Source organism: Adiantum capillus-veneris, chromosome 9 (assembly GCF_014529385.1).
Source record: "Adiantum capillus-veneris isolate H3 chromosome 9, ASM1452938v2, whole genome shotgun sequence".
NCBI lineage: Eukaryota > Viridiplantae > Streptophyta > Polypodiopsida > Polypodiales > Pteridaceae > Adiantum > Adiantum capillus-veneris.
In genome coordinates this window covers 87,755,734-87,771,187 of record NC_140939.1, presented here as the reverse complement: position 1 = coordinate 87,771,187, position 15,454 = coordinate 87,755,734, and positions in this window count along the sequence as shown.

The following is a 15,454-nucleotide window of genomic DNA, read 5'->3' as shown; positions in this document are numbered from 1 at the left end:
TCTGTCCATCTTTCTCAATTCGGCATTTGGTATGATCAAATCCAACAAACAGACCAAGATCAACAAGTCTAGCAACTGAAAGAAGATTACGTTGAAGATCTGGTACATGTAATACTCCTCGCAAAATTCGAGTGGAAGAAGATAAGGTACCAAGATATAAGTCTCCAATACCCTTTACTTGACAAGTAGTATCATCAACAAGATAAACAACACGTTGATCTTGCAGTGGATGATAGTTATGGAGCCACTTAGACTGATATGTCATATTTCCTGTAGCACCAGAATCGACAATAAAAAGTGATCCATCACGTACATGAAGTATTCAGTTTGGAGCAACTGAACAAAGGATGCAGCTTGTTTCTGGAACAATGTTGTTTTGATGTTCAGTAGCATATGCTCTATCCTTATCTATGTCGAATCGACGCTTATAGCACATATGAGTGGGATGATCAGATCGTCCACAATATTCACAAGAAGAAGAAGAAGAGTCTCTAGATAAACGTGGTTGTTTTGTGGTAATATTGTGTTCTTCATCATATTGACGTGCCCAACAATCATCTTCAGTATGGCCATTTCTGTTGCAGTTAGAACATTGCTTATTAGGAAATTTGAGACGAGAGAAAATATTACCGCGACGGTCACCTCTGCGGTTTCCTCGTTCAAATGGACGTCTTTGAGCATAAAAAACACGTTCCATCTGTTGTGACTCAGTCTCCTCTTGTGAAATCATAGTTGTATCGTGACCAGCATTCCGACGTTCTTTACGTTGAGAGTATTCAATTAAAGACATTCAGGCTTGGTCCAAATCAAGACTATCTTTATTAGAGAGAATAGTAACAATGTTTTCATAAGAAGAGTCCTTCACCGTATCAAGGAGAAGTGTAATCAGTTTCTTTTGTGGAACAGGATCACCGGGAGCACCAAGTTGATTAATAATAGATTTGAAAGATTCAATATGTCCCGTCATGGCAGTACCAACTTCATATTGTAACTTGTTAAGCAACCCTCTCAAATAAAGTATTTCTGTAACAGATTTCTTCTGAAAGTTTGTAATAAGGTACTTCCATACGTCGTGGGAAGTAGGCTGCTCATACATATCAAGCAAACGGGAATCTGTAAAAGCAGAAAGAATATATCGACGAGCTGCTTTATCACGTCGTTGACAATTCATATAGGCAACATTCCAATCTTCAAATATAGGTCCTTCAGTGATAAGCACGTTATCATTGTCCGTATCAAGAGGCTGAGGCGGACAAACACGATTTCCAAGAACAACATCGGAGAGTTCATCGCCTTCAAGAATTAACAACATCTTTGCTTTCCAGCCTGGAAAACTTTAACCTTGGAAAGGAGGAACAGAACGCTGGCCAGAAGGAAAGCCGTTGACGAGAATATTCATAGCCATATCTTGTTGCGAGAAGACGTATAAGATAAGATCGCAGAATTTGCACACCATATATGGTGAAGGCCGCAATTGAGAATGAGAGAGATATGAGGACTGCGTTCTGTCAACGATAAACGCAAGAAGGATGCTCAAGGAACTTCCAAAGATGTGAGAGATGTCACCCAAAAACGGCAAGGTAAAGGAGACGTTAATAATAAAAGAGTCCTCAAAATAGAGTGGCGTGAGACGCAAGATTGACGGCCACAATATGAATAGCAAAAAGCTAAATCTTCTCGAAAAAGTTAACGCCAAAATAAGAAAAACGATCGCGGACGCTTCACGAAGAAGTAGGACCAAGAAAGCTGCGTCAAGCTCAATTGCAGTAAAAACAGCATAACTTTCTGCTGCGAACTCCGATTGACGCAAACCTAGAACTCAAATCGAAGAGCTCGAGGAGGCGAACAAGTTTTGGATGAAAAGTGCCATTGCGCTACACTCCATTGCGCTTTTCCCGTTTCTCCAAATTTTGAGCAGAACAGCAAGAAAAATTGAGATGAAGTTCAGGGTGTCATCAACAAGAAAACGTAATCAACGATTAGATTGATTAGCAATAAACGTCACACAAAACACTAATCATATTGTTTTTAACACAAAAAAACCACAATTAACAAGAATCAATGCTCAAAAATAAAATTTGTAGCAATTTTTAAATCTTACATGCAAATCGCATACACATACTGTTTTGTCACCATGAATTGAATCGACGCATGATCGTTACTGCTCTGATACCATGTTGAGATGTAGAGATAAAGAGAGAGAGACGAGACAAGAGACACACCATATACGCTCCCAAAGACTGATTCATATTGAGGACAAGATACAAATATATAGGTGAGACCAAGTTGAGTAGAGTGAGCCATATATAGCTCCAACACCAAAGGAATTGTAACCAAGTCCACAACTCGTTTGTAATGCATGGCTAATGCATACGTAGGATGTAGTGCATCACGATGCCGTACATTTGACTACATTTGGCATGTCGCCCCAAGACTCCACAAACTCACCCACATCCTTATACATTCCTTTCCACCAATACCTTTCTTTTACCTTGGCAAATGTTGCCCATACACCTCGATGTCCTACCCATAAACTTTCATGGAACTCCTTGATAATTTTTTGTTGAGTAACCTTATCGCATACTTCTTGAGGGATGCTTCCATAAGTAGCCATCCCTCAAGAAGTATCCATATGCTTTTCTTATCATCCTTTTAAATTCCTACTCAGTCCAATCATCCTGCTTCTGAAGAGTACTTAAGTAGAGACCTATCAAGAGCCATTCATCCTCATATAGTTCCTCTGAAAAGGACTCAAGTAAAGACACAATATATGCATGACTACTCCTTGCATGATCGATGGTGTAAAACTTTGTGCCTACATCATCTCCCTCAATAATCATGTCCTATTCATCTTCATACCTTGCCCTAGGTAGCATATCTTCCATTGGATTGTCTTTTCCTGCAGTATGCTTGAGCTCAAGATTCAAGGACTTTATGTAGGCTATCCATCGCAGCATTGCAATATCAAGAGTTGAACAGTTTGTGATCATTCCAAGGAGAGGTAAGCAATCAGTTTCCACAACCATTGATGCCCCTATCAAGTACTCCTTGTCACACCTCAATGCTGTAACCACCCCCCATAGTTCCCTTTTTACTTGTGCATAATTGCGCTGGCAAGAACTCAGAATCTTGGCTCCAAATCTCACCACATACCTTTTTCCTTCATCATCATCTTGCCCTACTGCCCATCCTATCCCTGTAGGACTTGTGTCCACTGTCACAATGACAGGTCTCTCACATGCATAGTCTACCTTTCTTGAGGTTGGCGATGAAAGAAGTAGTTTCTTTAGCTTTCTCATGGCTTCTGTGTGCTCTTCTTCCCATTGAAACTTCTGATTCTTTCTGAACAACCTATAAAGGGGATCTGCAACCATAAGGAACAACACATATGCCCCACAATCAAAACTTCATTGACACTAAATATAGATTTTTGCCCTGACAGGACAGGGTAAGATTAACTTCTTCGAGCTTTGTCAAAATATTCTCACAATATTTGATATTGTCTGCAACAAACTTACGGCACCCCCTTGAATCCATAGCTTCATTTTTATCTTTTTCTTCACATCCTTGGATGGGCACATCATCAACAAATGGCATTGTGATTTGAGGTATGAAGTCACGTAGAACCATGTTCATCCCATTCACCATGTGTGCAACTGAATTTGTTGCTCCTTGAGATAAGGTACACATACACATCCTTACCAATCCCAAAGGTGTTTTCATAGTTGTCAGATCTCTACTCTCCACATCTAGCTGAAATTGATCGTATCCTAAATAGAGATCTCCGATTGAGTAAATTCACCTTCCTGCAAACGCCTCTATAAATTCATCCACTATAGGTCCTGTACCCACATTCTTGATGGTAACCTTGTTTACATGTTGCATATCTTGTATGAACTGCAAAGCTCCATTCTTCTTAAGCAGAGTGAACCACTTGTTTGAATATGGTGCACAAGAAGGCTCCAGGATAACCATGCTAATATTTTTATTGAGTAGTTCTATTAACTTTGGCAAATGTGCTTTCAAAATCGAAATTGGGCGTAGATTCCAAGGTACATGAGGGATAGTGAAGATCACCATAGGTGCAACAACATTAGGATCAACACACTCTATCTCATGTGGCTGGAAAGCAAAAGCCTTACCATGTCTTGAAAGAATTTCTTTAAAAATCTTCTTCTCTTCTTCTTGTAAAAGCTCTTCAAAGCCAACTTTTATCTCTTTTAGGGATTCCATTGTGAACTTGTGTCCAGCTCTTTTTGGATCCCTGAGACTCGGCTGCAAAGAAGTTTGCTCTAGATTTTTCCTGCAATTTGATGGTAAAGGTAAGGCTACTGGTCTCACTTTCTTTGCCACCATTTTGTACTTGGTCTCCACACGCACTTTCGGTCCTTCATTAGCATTGAAATCTTTTTTATGTTCAAGAGCCTCAATCACATCATACATTTCCATAGAGCATACTTCCACAATGTGGGTTCCATCTTTCATGCTAGAATCCATTATACCTTAAAGCTCAAGCATAGTATCTACATGAGAAACTTGTTCAAAGAAACCTGAAATGTATTCACTATCCTCTATGAAACCATTTTCTTTCATGTTTTTATGTACACTATATACATATTTCCACGCACTCCTTTTTATATCCTCAAGCTTCATAAAACATACTGACCCATGCTTTGTTAATCCCTGGAAACCTGTGGAAAAATTTTCTTCTCACTTTGGGTCAGGCGAGAAACTTTTTCTTCTTGTACCATTGCAATCCCACTTCACAATGGTACATGGCTAAAACCCCTTGTCTCCCTGTACTCTTTGAACTCTTTGTTCGCTTTTGGTAGAGGATACTCACGAAGACTATTGAGGTTCCTCTCGTGATTCACACACATAGTCAAAAATTGCACAACGTGCCTCCCATCTCTTCTCTTTACCCTAGCATAAGAAGAACCATCATCCAAGACCTTTGTTTCCATGCAAACGGCTATGATGTATGGCTGCCCAAGGATAAGAGGATAGGTAGACATCTCCTACACAAATAAATTTTGCTCATCCTTCACATTACCAATCCTCACTTTCACATTTGGACAAGCCCCATACAGCTCTCTTGATGAGTTATTCACAGCTCTGATCATCCAGCCATGGTCTGTGTCTATCAGCCACTAGCCCTTCATGTAAAGATTGTTGGACATAAGATTGATCTCAGAGGCATGATCTATCAATGCAACATATGGCTCCTCAAGATCACCCACCTTCACTAAGGTTCTGGTTGTAGCTCTTGCCCAATGACTTTTGGAGTAGTGGATTTAATAGGAGGCTTCATCATCATCATCATCATCATCTACAAATCGAGCATGTGCATCTCTTTGAGAAGACTAGTAGTATCCTACCACATTTTCATCACAATCACTCTCTTGGACATGTATTCCAGGCTGCAACGGAATCAAGGGGACCGGGGGGGGTGTGTGGGGCCTACTTTCCGGTGATAAAGTTGGCAGCGCAAGGTTCTTTGCCGCACGACTATGAGATATTGCTCAGGCATGATTGTGGGTGAGCACTTCGGGCCAGATCAAGGCATGGCTCAAAGGGGAAAACTAGGGCAGCAGTATTCTCATAGGCATTGAAGGTAGAGGCGGTCCTGTGAGCTGGTTTGCATTGTAGTTGGCGAAACTAGTTTGTGTGTGTGTGTGTTTTGCGAGCCTGCCATGTAGGCGACAAATAGGGTGATCCACTCCAAGCTAGATGCGAGAGCAGGTAGCGCATGTGTGTGTGTGTTTTAAAGCACTAATGACAGGGTCAAAGGCCTCAAGCAAAAAAGGCATCGTGCACACAGGCTTAGCATGGTTGGTGCTTGTGTGCTTGTGCAAGAGGGCCGCCGAGACTCAAAATAGGCAGCGACGGAATCTAGTATCTTGTATTAGTTGCAAACTTAGAGAGGTCATGGAGCAAGCGGCCGAGAGCTATAGGCTCAACGATTTTGCACTGCCATAACTGGCAACAGGTGTGTGTGTGTGTGTGTGTGTGTGTGTGTGTGAGAGAGAGAGAGAGAGAGTGCTACAATCCAAGACGGGCGAGGCAAGTGGGTGGGGTTGGTTGACAGGGCATCGTGGGTGTGTGTGAGTAGCGCCAAAGCTGCCAGCAAGGAATCCAAAAAAGGCTTGTGTGTATGGGCCATTTTGAATTAGCTTTTTTTTGTTAAAATCTCACTTAGAGCTCAAGTGACATGTTTCAATGTTCCCTTAAACATAATTCTCACAATCTCTCTAGAGTCTCACTACATAGCCCCTATGCTCATGATCTCTTTAGAGCTAACACCTACCAACACATGTTGGTTCTTACTCTCGAGTTTTAGGTCCCAATATTACTCAAAACAATTTTGAGTGCAAACTTATTTAAAGCATAACACACCTATTTCTAGCAATTAAGTGCCAGTCTCACAGCAAATTGTTCATGACATTTGGTTGAATATTCTTACAAACACTCAAAGTTAAGTTCAATATTTTAATTGAACTCAAAAATTGGTTGCAATGTCATAAGAATATCCACGTTTCGGTCTACATTGAGCGTCTATTAGCCATTTGGTATAATTCATAACAAAAGTTCGATCCATTGATTATCAAAATGGGTAAACCGTAAGAAATTGATGCATCTTTGAGGCATAGCAGAGCTCACGACATTTTGCACTAATTATCCCATTTGCAACCATTCTCAATTGGCATCATTGCAATCATAAATTGCTCATGTCTAATGGACCTCATCATCCAAATTCAATTGAATTTGTCATTATGGTTTGCATGGCTATATATAAGTGAATTTGAGTATAATTAATCATATAAATAAATGCAATATTGCCATGTTCATCATTTAAACCAATCATTAGCATAGCAACACACAAAATTATTCACCATTGGACATTAAACGAGCAATGTATCTCAAAATTCAATCCAATTTGTGATACTAATATCAACTATTTGGCCAATTCAATCATCATAATTGGTAAAAAATACCAGTTATTCATTCAAGCACCGGATTGCTCATGCCATTGAGAATGCACACACACCCAGATTTAGGCCAAAATTTCATGAAAAAATTACATCAATTCCTCATTGCAATGCTCAAATTACAAACTCAATCAAGCATAAGTAAATGCATGCATGCTCAATTTCTTAAAAATTAACACTATTTTGACCCAATCAAGCAATGCATACACTCAAAAATTAAGCACACAAGTTCAACTTTGGCTCAATTAGCATTGAATTAATGATTATACCTAAGCATTGCACACACTTTTTATGATCATTTCACAATCTAAAACCATTTAGGTGTCCCAATTGACCATCAATCATTAAAAATCAAGTGGTCATGGATGGGCACACACACTCAATTTCTGCCCAAATTTTTGGCAATTAGGCTTATCCAATATTGAACTAGCCTCACATACTCATCATTTACATGATTGCATACTCATGTGTCATCAATTGCATCACTTCATATGCATGCACACACTAAAAATTAGATGCACATACACTTGAATTTTTAGACAATTTTTTCCCTCTTTGGTGTGTGCACACACACATGAATTCTTGATGAGAATTAAGTATTATTTGGATACACACAAAGTTCATTAGCCACAATTTGACTATCAATTTCATTCAAAGTGTATCAAATTAGGTGCAAAGTGTACGTCAATTTGTGTTACACACCTCATTTTAACAAATGATTAACAACATTGAACCTCATTAATCAATCGAAAATTGACATAACAAGTGAGTGCACTTACATGGTAGTTACACTCCAAGCTATTCCTTTGCTCCACGCGAAGTCGCATCATTGCACACACAAGTGCGTGCACCATTAAATCGGCTCCAAAATTGACCATTTGTAGGTAAAAAAATCACACACTCAAATCATCAAATTAGACATAAATTGGTATAATTAACTTGATTAGAGTGATGATTCCACCTCTTGCAAGGGGATTTCACACACTTTACACTTCAAATATTAGTGGTTAGGTTAACAAGGTTAGTCAAAATTAGCATGAAATTAGTAAAGTTAGCATGGGAAGAAGTGAATTAGCAAGGGTTAGAATGAAATTAGTGAAATTGGGGGTTTGGGGTATTTATAACTCAACATTAACAGTCATTTCTTGCACAACATCATCAAATTAAACCAAAAAATGAGTTACACACACTCAAAAACCAACAAAATTAGTAGTGAAATTACTCTATTCTACACATCCTAAACTCACTAGCTTAGGTTATCGATCCCTGACAGCGGCACCAAATGTAGGGAGGCGTTGTAGCATGACCTAATCGCAACCCAAAAAAGTGTCAAATCGTGGATCTGCAACCCGGCTAGGGCATGGAAGCACGATCCTAGGATTTATAGACATAGAGGATTCAAGGGATCCTTCTACTCATATATCATAGAGAGAAACCATGGAAAGGGCTTCCTGTAATCAACAACACATTCCTACTTACTAATCACTTGCACACAATCACGTGGTTGAAATTAACCTCTCACATCAATCACTCTTAATCACAACTACACGAGCATGAAATTAACATACCTACTCCACATTAGTGTGTCCACACCTTGTAGAGAGAGATGAAGATAAGGAAGGCACAACCCTTCCACACCATGGCCAATGGTGTGGATAGAATAGATTAACTCAAAAAAGAGATTAGATATCTACCATCACACTAATACAATCTCACTCCACATAATCAAACAAAGAAGACTAATAAGAAAGAAATGTGTAATTGATTATTAGAAATCAAGAGCTACATGGGCATGGAAAGCCCATGAGCCTCATGAACATCCACTCTACAAAGAGGATTCCTCACCCAAGAACGACTACTCATTAAGCATAGGGCTCTTTTATATCTTTGGGCCTCAAACCCTTCAGCTATGGGATAAATTTGAGCTCTCTAGGCCTAGACTTATACAACTTTGGAACTCCTACATGAGCCCAAGTCCCTATACAATGAAAATGAAATATTGTGCACTATGGAACATCCATAGCTTGGTGCATAATTGGTGTAGCCTATGCTAGCCGCTACTAACACTAGGCAAGGTTCACATTTTGCTATGCACTTTTACATGATCCCAAGGAGAATATTTTAATCTTACAGAAGTGGGGTTAGCCAACTACACCTCTTTGAGGTGCGGTTGCTCTACCCCCCCTTTCAAATAACAATAACATCTCCCTTCAATGTGTGACAATAGCATCATGTTTTTAGATTTCTTGCTCTTACCAATTACCCCCTCCCGTGTGGGGGGTACCTTACCGACTAAATTTATCATTTTCTTTATTGATATTTTTATGCAAACTTTTACTATTTCACACATATTTTGTATCGAATCCACCCAATTGTCTTATAAGTCCTTTTGGCCTTTTGAGGATGTTAATATAATATTTCATTTCAATTTCTCTCTCTCTCTCTCTCTCTCTCTCTCAACCTTCATCGTCTCTATTGCTCTCTATGTGTTTAGTGTCTCTAGTGGAAAGGAACCATACCACAAGTAAGAAGGAAGGTTTTGAAGCACATATTTTGTGATCTGAAAGTGTTTTGTTTCACTTAACATTAGAATCAAAACTTTTAGCTTGCTTCAGTTTCACTATAACCCTCAAATTGTTTTCTCTATTGTGGTTGGGGGGCATCCATAAACATGACACATTGAGAGAACATCTCCATTGGATAAACGAAGATATCGACCTTGAATACCACGGTCTACCTGCCTCATATGTGGACATGGAAAGAGTATTATAAGGTTTCAATTACCCTCTTATCTCCATTCAAAGTCTTCATCTAGGGCATCCATTTCCATCACCATTAAGCCATTGTTTTGGCAGTGACTCAAGAACCATTCAATCCATCTTCGTTTGCAATATTTTTTTCCGCACTTAACGTTTAGGGGACAACAAAGACTAGCCAACTTGGGTCAACATTATCTGGTATAGAGCCCAAACTCGCATATTAGCAGAGGCTGACTCATCTTGTTGACCAGTCTGCCTTTACGAGCATCAAGAAGAAAAGAAAAGCAATCAAAAAAGAAGTTTGTTGCCTAACCTTCCACAAGAGGGATTTCACGTGTGTACCACTTTTGCCTGACATGGAAATTCTATGGCTAGGATCCTTTGCTATGAGAAGGCTAGTGTTAGGGTAATCCGACTCTTGTGGTGCCACATGGTCCTTAACAATTAGGATGGATAGAATATGACATGGTCCAATAGGGAGAAGGTGCAACCTCTCTAGCCAATGAATGTAAAGTAGCATACCTATTTAAGAGTCTCTTCTCTAATGAGCCTTTGCACTTTAAGTTTACTTCATTGTGTCTATAATATACCCTAATTCTCTTACCCTATTAGAGATCCCCTAGTGCATTCATTGAGGGTTTCCATAGTACCCGGATTCTCCACTCATATATCAACAAATGTGGCAATCGAAAGAATACGAAAACAATGTCAAACTGAAGTTGGCAACATGTACTTCAACTAGTATGATTCCTTGCAGCAATTGTCCACCTTATTCCTACCCTTTATTCGATACGGTGACTCTCTCTTGTTCTGCATGATTACAAAAAGAGATACTACTAGATTTTAGCATTGAGTTTGATGAGTCAGCTGTTGGACACAAAAGTCCAGGAAATATTGAGCGCTAAGATTGTTGGAATCTCGACGTATACAATTCACATGCTCCACTATGACAACAATATTATGCTTGATAAGCTGGCCCTCTTCGACAAGAATAGATCAAGTGAAGTGCTAGCAAAAATGGTGAAAGAGTGGCAATTAATTCAGAGGGAACGACAAAGAAATTTTGAACTACGAGAAGCTCACATGACATTTCAACATAGAACTTTTCAATACTTGAGTCAAAGAATCCATAGACCCTTTCAGAAAAAGTGAGCTCCTAAATGGTAAGCATTTGATTGACTGTACAAGAATAAAATAAAATCTAACCATGCACACTCCACTGCAATGCAAGACAACAAAGTAGATGCCAACAAAGAGAAAATCAATCAAACAACAAGTTTGCAAGATGAAAGCACCCATCTCAACAGTAGTTCACCTCCCAAGAAACACATGCAGATGAAGAGAGCTACATACTTTACTCCATCACATGAGAAATAAACAATCACATTTATATAGGCATGGGAACTGATTTTCAATCTAGCAAAAGAGAACACATCACCAATCCTCCAAAACAGTTGAGAGATGACGGGTCATCCTTTTCTCCATTCTCACAAAACTTGATTTTGCACAAAATTAATAAGAGGACTACTATGATTGCACTAGAAACATGAGAAATTCTTTCTCATGATGCAACCTCTACCAAATGATATAACAATTTAAAGGGACATCTCTCTAAGGTTCTCAAAATACTATTACTTGAAACAACATAAAAAGATATTGTGTGTAGCATTTGCTCTATTTGATGTAGGGTAATTTTTTTCCTTCTGATTGTACTCTTTTTCAAACTGTTCTCCAACTATTGTGTATTTAATTTTTGATAGTGAACTTCCATTTTGTTATCTGGTTGACACCAACATCATCGTAACTCGTTTACATTAAATAAAAGAAGAAATGCATTCATTGCAACACGAGGAATTCTGACTGCGCATGTGCTCCAACAACATTTGGGAGATTAACATCAGTAACCATGGAAATGGACGATCCATTCTAGCCGGCCATTCACTTGCTGCAATACCATTTGCCAAAAAATCTCTAAATTCTTATTCTTAAGAAGCACATGAACTTATGGATGGACGATCCATTCTAGCAGGCCATTCACTAGTTGCAATACCATTTTCCAAAAAATCTCTAAATTCTTATTCTTAAGAAGCACATAAACTTATGGATGGAAGAACAACCATTGTGACTGGATGACAATGATTGGATCACAACATACTATCATTACAATATTTGGATCCCTTACTATACTACGAGGAATGAAGCTAGTGTGAAGATGCATGTTAAGGTCAAACATCTGCATGATGACCCTCAAAAGGACACCTTCTATTATTCATATGCATATTAGCAAAGCTCCATATTCTTGAGTGACAGATTTCCAATTCCACAAACTAGCTCCACAGGAAAACATAGATTTAACACCATTCATAAAAAGGCATTGTAATTATGAAGAGCTCAAATTAGCAGCAACCATGAGTAAAAGAAGCTTCCATTGCTAAAGATTGTTTAATAGTGATTTTGCCAATATGCAAAGGACATATTCCATATGGCAACAATTGATTGGTTTTCAATAATAGCCTTGAAATATTGCAGATTGTCTTTGAAAACTATAACTTGTCTTCCATACTATTGCATTTCACTTCCTTCTATACCCTATACATCCCTGCCAATTTCTTTTCCCTACTCCTTTGCCCCGTTGAATTGTGCAATACTGACATCTGCTTCATAATAACAATCTCGTCCCTGCTTTTTTGTCACAAGGCACTTTTCTCACCTTTTGTTAACCTGATTGTCTAATATTATTCCTTAAAATTATCGTCAAAGATATATACCATTCAACAATCACAAAAATATTTGGAGAGATATGCCATTTACGAGTAACTGATTGGTTTAAAGACAAAAGCTTTGAATACAAGATTTCAATGATGACAATCATTGCTTCCTATCATTTTATTGTTTTTCACTACCTCGTCTACCATCCATGTCCTCTCCCATTTATGTTCTACTTTGATAAAGTTTTAAGCATTGAAACTTTTACCTTCTACCCTCATATTTCCACAATAGAAATTTTCTTACACATTCTCCTTCAATTTGCCATTTATTACCCTACATCAATCCTTACCAATCAAGGCATACTAGTTTGTCCTTTTGGAGAGTTTCCTTAACTTTATTGCTTGCACATTGAGTGGCTACATTGGCACACTCTTAGGACCATGTTTGATTTCTAACTTTCTCGTGCTTTTTGAATAAAAATATGTATTGCAAACCTTGTATGTTGGATGCAGAATGGCCTTTTTTGGGTTTGTGTACGGATCGTTGCCCATTGTCCTTGTGCATCGATATTGAGCATTTAGCACATTGGGTTGTTCTAGTACATGAAGGATGGCTTAGGATTAGGAGAGAGTCATATAGAAGCATGATCTTAAGGTTTTGTCAACATGAGAAAATATGTATATGAAGTTAAAGAGGAGTGATATTGGATATTATGATCTTTTTTCTTCCAAGCTCATTTGGATGCTTGAGAACTAATCTGCAAGCATGAGAAGTATAGTATCAAAAGACAATAGTTTCCTATGTTGTTTAGGTGTCCAAAAAGATTACATAGAGAGTCATGCTCCACCTGAGACACGACATCAACCAAAATCCCAGACACACACTACGAAATACATCAATTCATGGGATGGCATGGGTGCTATCCCATGACCATTAACAACGGAGAGGAACTAAGCTTGACTTGGGGTTCCAACCAAGAGGATAGCCCTGCCTTTGCACACCTCTTGATCACCAAGCCAGTGCAAAAGGGACATAACAAACTAACAATTATGGTCAAAGTACCAAACATGAGCAACATTGCTGATGAGATCCAATTTCATGTCCTAAGGTCCACTTATATTCAAGTTAGGTTGATGAGCTTCATTTGGTAATTCTACCTCCGGATTGACGAGTGACTCTATTTTATCTTGCATCTTGACTAGCAAGCCCACAATATCTTTGCATAACTCACCACTAGAGTCTATGAATGATTCAATTGGCTCCTCTTGCATCACACCTAATAGGAAACCTATCTCTTTAGCGGCCTCATCACAAGACATATCAGGTCATTTGACCTTTTCTTCTGCCTAGGTAAATCTGCAGAAGGTATAAGACCATATTAGGTATTTTGGTAAAAATCTCACATTATGGGAATCTCCAAATCGACCGAATTCATGTAATTTGGGAATTTTCCACTTAAAGTGGGAAAAATTGAGGTGTGTGGCTAGTAAATAAAGTGAAAATCTCATAGGATTGTGGTGTTGATAAACACCAAAAGTCAAGAGGATGTACAACACATGGATTTGAATAATAACTATAAATTACATAAAACAAAGGAAGATACAAAAAAGATTTTGTTTACAAATTGACTAGTATAGTCACAATAGAAGCTCCACATAATTCTACTCCACATTTGATACCATATCTGAACTTTGATCCAAGTGTGGCTGATGTGCACGAGTGAGGCCTTCTTTAGCTTTTAGAGCATGTCTTTCTGGAATCTTTATTCTAGAAAATGGTCCTTCTTTGTTGGGTCTCCAGGACCAAACAATTGCATCTATAGTTTCCCACACTTGTGGGTCCTTATAGTTGACAGCCCAATAACCCTTCCAACAATTACTGTAAGCTTGAGTATCTGTCATCCCACTTTTTCTCGCGCAAGGTGCCTAATATTGAATCAAGAGTTTTCTGTAGTTTGGTGATGTAGGCTCATTATCAGTGTCAGATAAAGCCATTGCAAGCCACACTGGATAGATTTCTGTGTCACTCGGAACAAGCATAAGAAAGTCTGTGTCACTGGATAGATTTCTGTGTCACCTTGGTGCACATCAGACATAGGGTCAAACTCTTCCCTTGGCCTATCTCGTTGAGGCCCACAAAAATGATCGTTCAACTCTTCAAGGCCTAGGAATCTTTCTGCTCCTTGTTGCAAATTCATTGTAGTGCTTTGTAGATGAGAATATTCTTGAGTTTTTGGCCAAAACATTTCATACAAGACTCCCTCTGATATGATTGCTTTTCCAATCTCTTCAATTACCTTACTCCAATAATCTATCACGGGTCTATAATATCGCGGAATACTTGAACCATTCCCTAAATTTTTCCAAAATTTTATATAGTTCTTTAGCCCCAAAATGACTTCTTCGTGGGCCTTGACATACTCCGCCATTTGTACTAGAGGTGGATCTCCATGTGGTAACATTGGCTTGCCTTCTGTGTCTGTTTTCCAAAGGCGAATACTTCCACTCCAACTTGATACACCTACATGTGCCTTATATTGCATCATTTGTGTCTCATCCTGCATAAAGAACCTGAACTGAAGCGGTTTGGAATGTCCAACAAGTATGTCTTGTCCATCACAAAGATAGCCATCACAATATTGCTTGAAATCGGGGATCTTTGTGAGAAAAAATGGAGCTGGAGATGAAGATGAGCTGTTTCGTAATGTATCCATCAAATGTGGCAAAGTATAGGTTTGTGTAACTCTCAACTTCTCTGAAAACCTACTAAACATGGCGTCTATGTCCTCATGTGTATGCCCAACCATTAAAAATCCCAGCTGGATGGTTTTGAAAACACCCCTTGCAACAAGCATTGACAAATAGGCAAATAAGTATCGATTTTTGTTTTCCCCTGCACAATTATCCAATTGTAGCAACAAGTTCTCTGGCAATCTGCGAAATGTTGACCCCAATTCCTCTTCTGCAATTTCTGACGACTGCACAATGGGCTCTTTTC